The sequence below is a fragment of the Perna viridis genome, chromosome 2 (assembly GCF_037379345.1).
Source record: "Perna viridis isolate PV_CMFRI_1.1 ecotype Kerala chromosome 2, ASM3737934v1, whole genome shotgun sequence".
NCBI classification, from domain to species: Eukaryota; Metazoa; Mollusca; class Bivalvia; order Mytilida; family Mytilidae; genus Perna; species Perna viridis.
In genome coordinates, this window is record NC_142446.1 from 5,100,715 (window position 1) to 5,104,286 (window position 3,572).

Genomic DNA, 3,572 nt, shown 5'->3' on the forward strand with positions numbered 1-3,572 from the left:
AGTTTTATTGTAAATTTTATCATGTTTTAAAGGATATTTTACTGAAGGTGTTTAAGGCAATAGAAAATTGTAACACGTTATCAAGGTCAATGAGAAATGGTGTACTTCCTCTTATTTATAAGAAGAAAGGTGATAGAAGGGATTTGAAGAATTATAGGCCGATTTCATTGTTACAAGTTGATTATAAGATATTAGCACGTGTCATGTCAAATAGCTTTAAGTCAGTACTTTGTAAAATAATATCAAATAGCCAGTCATGTTGTATACCTGGTAGAGATATTGCAGATACAATAGCCAGTGTACGTGATGTAATAAATATGGTTGATAATGATGATGTAGAAGGGTATATTTTAAAATTTGATCAAGAGAAAGCTTTTGACAGAGTGAGTCATGATTATCTCATTAGAGTATTAGAATGTTTTGGTTTTGGAAGTAAATTTATTAATTGGATTAGGATTTTTTATACTGATATTCAAAGTACTGTCAAGTGTAATGGTTTTTTAACAAAATATTTCAAAGTTAGAAATGGTATTAGGCAAGGATGCCCTATTAGTGCTTTATTGTATGTTTTATCAGCAGAACCACTGTCAATGACAATAAAGAAAGACTGTAATATTAATGGTATACGTATACCTTATAGTAATGAAACTGCAGTTTTGTTTCAACATGCAGATGATACTACATTATGTTTGAGTGATAAAAAATCTATTAAATATACTTTTGATGTATTTGATTTATATAGTAGAGCATCAGGTTCTAAGATTAACAGAAGTAAGTCTGAATTTTTATGTATTGGAAAAGGAAATTTGACTGATGATGATAAGACTGTACTTGGATTAAGAGTTTGTGAAAAATGTATTCAAGTTCTTGGTGTTTATATTGGTGTAGATATTGATGTATGTAATGATATGAATTGGAAGGATACGATAAGAAAAATAAGATGTATTGTTAATATGTGGAAACAAAGACGTTTGACTTTATCTGGAAGGAATGTTGTAATTTTGTCTTTATTGGTATCTAGAATTTGGTATTTATTAGCTGTTTCTCCAATACCTGAAAATGTGTTGACAGATTTGAAACAAATATATATTGATTTTTTGTGGGATTCTAAATCTCATTTAGTACAATATGCAACTATTACTGGTATGAAACAAGATGGTGGCTTGAATTTTCAAGATATATATTTAAAAATGTTATCATTTAGATTAAAATTTTTAGGGAGATTTTTAAATCCTGAATGCAATTGTATTTGGAAAAGTACCTTTAGCTATTTTTTGAGAAGAGTGCATTGTATGAATATTTCGAGGTCTGTTCTATTTTTGTTTTTAAACAAAAAGGATTTATTATGTTTACCGCAAGTGTACAGCGAAATGTTAGAAGCATGGCAGTGTATTAGAAAAGATATAACTTTTAATATAGGAGACTCTGATGTTTATAATCAACCACTGTTTTTTTAATAGTTCTAAGTTTGTGTCTGGTAAAGAATGGGAATATTTTATAAAAGCTGGTATTGTTCAAATTAAAGATATATCATATGAAGCTATACCTGGATTTTTGCCAGTTCATGCAATTTTTTATATGATGAGAGAAAAAGAAATAGATGTTACTTTTAACATTGTCAGAAAATTGTATATGTTATTATTAAATCACATTCCTTTCGAGTGGAAAGAAGTTGTTTTGACAAAATGTAATGTGAAAAATGATGAACTGTCTCAATTCTATGTTCAGTTTGACAATAAAGTATGTGATATGTCGTTGTGTAAAACAAAGATATTTTATACGTTACTGTTACAAAAGTGTTTTATTAAACCTAAATGTTATGAATTTTGGTGTGAACAATGTGATATTCATGAAAGTGATTTCTGTTTTGTTTGGAAACAGATACATAGTTTCTGGAAACCATCTGAATGTATTGATCTAGATTTCAAGTTATGTCACAATAGGATTGTTACTAATGTTAAACTATGTAAAATAGGATTAATAGACAGCAGTGTGTGTCAAAACTGTGACAATGAAGAGGAAACGTTATTTCATATTTTTCTAACATGTGAAATGCTTGTTAACTTTCATGATTTTATATTTAATATTTTAGAGACACTATTTGTACAATTAGAGGTGAACTTAATACAGGAACATACTTATATGACGTTATTTTTGTTGGGTGTATCATCCAGTGTAAAGGGTGTAAATGTTCACTTTGTTAATTTTTTCCTGTCTATTGGAAGACTGTGTATAATGAAACAAAGACAAATGTTCAAAAATGGTACACGAAGTATTAACCTAATTCAATATTTCAAATACACACTGAGACATTACAATGGTTATTTTTATATGTATTGTAAATCTACAAACAGACTTGCAGTCTTTCATAAAAAGTTCTTGAGAGACAATCCCATTGTGCTGTTAGAAGAAGATGTGTTTTTATTCAAACTGTGATCAATTGTATATTCTTAAATTGTGTAATATTCTGATTTTATAGACATTCTGATTTGCATTGTTATTTAGTATTGTTTTATTCAATAAAGATAAAAAAAAAAAAAAAAAAGAGCGGAGGACTGTAGTGGATTGTAAACTAGTCATCCTTAGGTCGGTGGTTCGAATCCGCCTCGCGGGATATATTTTTTTTGCCGGTCTTTCTAAACACTGCAAAATCTCTCCTGATCATTATCTTGGGAAAGGTGTAGACAATAGTTTTATAGCCAACGATTGCAACTAACGAAAACTCGAATGCTAATGCGTGTTTTGTTTTGCACCAACTCAGGTCTGAAGATCCTTCAAATATCTTGTCACTTACTCGTAACATTGATTAACAACTGCTAAGAATTAACTTTGCCAGAGGCAAAACCAACTTGGAAAAGAAATAAAGTCTAGGGTGGTAAATGACTGCAAAACAACAGTCACCTTTATATCAAGGATGTGCATGATAATGTAACTTTCTTGACAACCAATTAGATTCCTTTCATACAAAATTCCAAACAAATTTCTCAGTACACTCATAGAAAAGACTATAACTCAAATTTCGAAGAAACGCTAGTGATCGTGATTTAGATACTTACTTGCAATTAACAGTACTATAGTGGACCATGCGATATAAAGCAATAGTGTTACTTGCGGGAAGTATCGCCTTCAACTTTTGATAGCTCGGGCACATGTTTTGGTCACAAATTCTTTGCAGAACTATTGCACAGCTTAACCCAAGTGACCATTATAATTTTGTATTGACGTTACCAGAGTATTTGAATTCCCAAAAAACTAATTGCTCCGGGTGAGGATCGAACTCACAACCTCCGCATTCCTCATACTGTGCAAGCACAGTGAAGGTACTGTCTATAAGTACGGCGCGCTAACCGATTGTGCCACCGGAGCAATGTTACAAACTGCCATATTTTTTCAACATTTATGATACAGCAAAGATTCAAGTTGCTTGTAAAATATTCGTATAGTCCAAACCCTTTTAGACGGCTTAAAAAGTTATGCAATTGATATAGATTATTTTTTGCAAATTTTTCAAACTACAATGCGAACATGATAAGGAAAAACAATCTGGCTGCAGTTTTTCGTTGATTTCTCTC

At 30.7% G+C, this 3,572-nt stretch overlaps 1 non-coding gene across 1 annotated transcript; it reads right to left on the reverse strand.

Annotated features, from left to right (window-relative positions):
- Positions 1 to 3,257: 3,257 nt before the first annotated feature.
- On the reverse strand, positions 3,258 to 3,366 carry Trnai-uau (transfer RNA isoleucine (anticodon UAU)). Its single transcript has 2 exons — positions 3,329 to 3,366; positions 3,258 to 3,293 (listed from the first exon to the last, which is right to left on the reverse strand). It is a non-coding gene; the product is annotated as a tRNA-Ile (tRNA).
- Between the last annotated feature and the right edge of the window lie 206 nt (positions 3,367 to 3,572).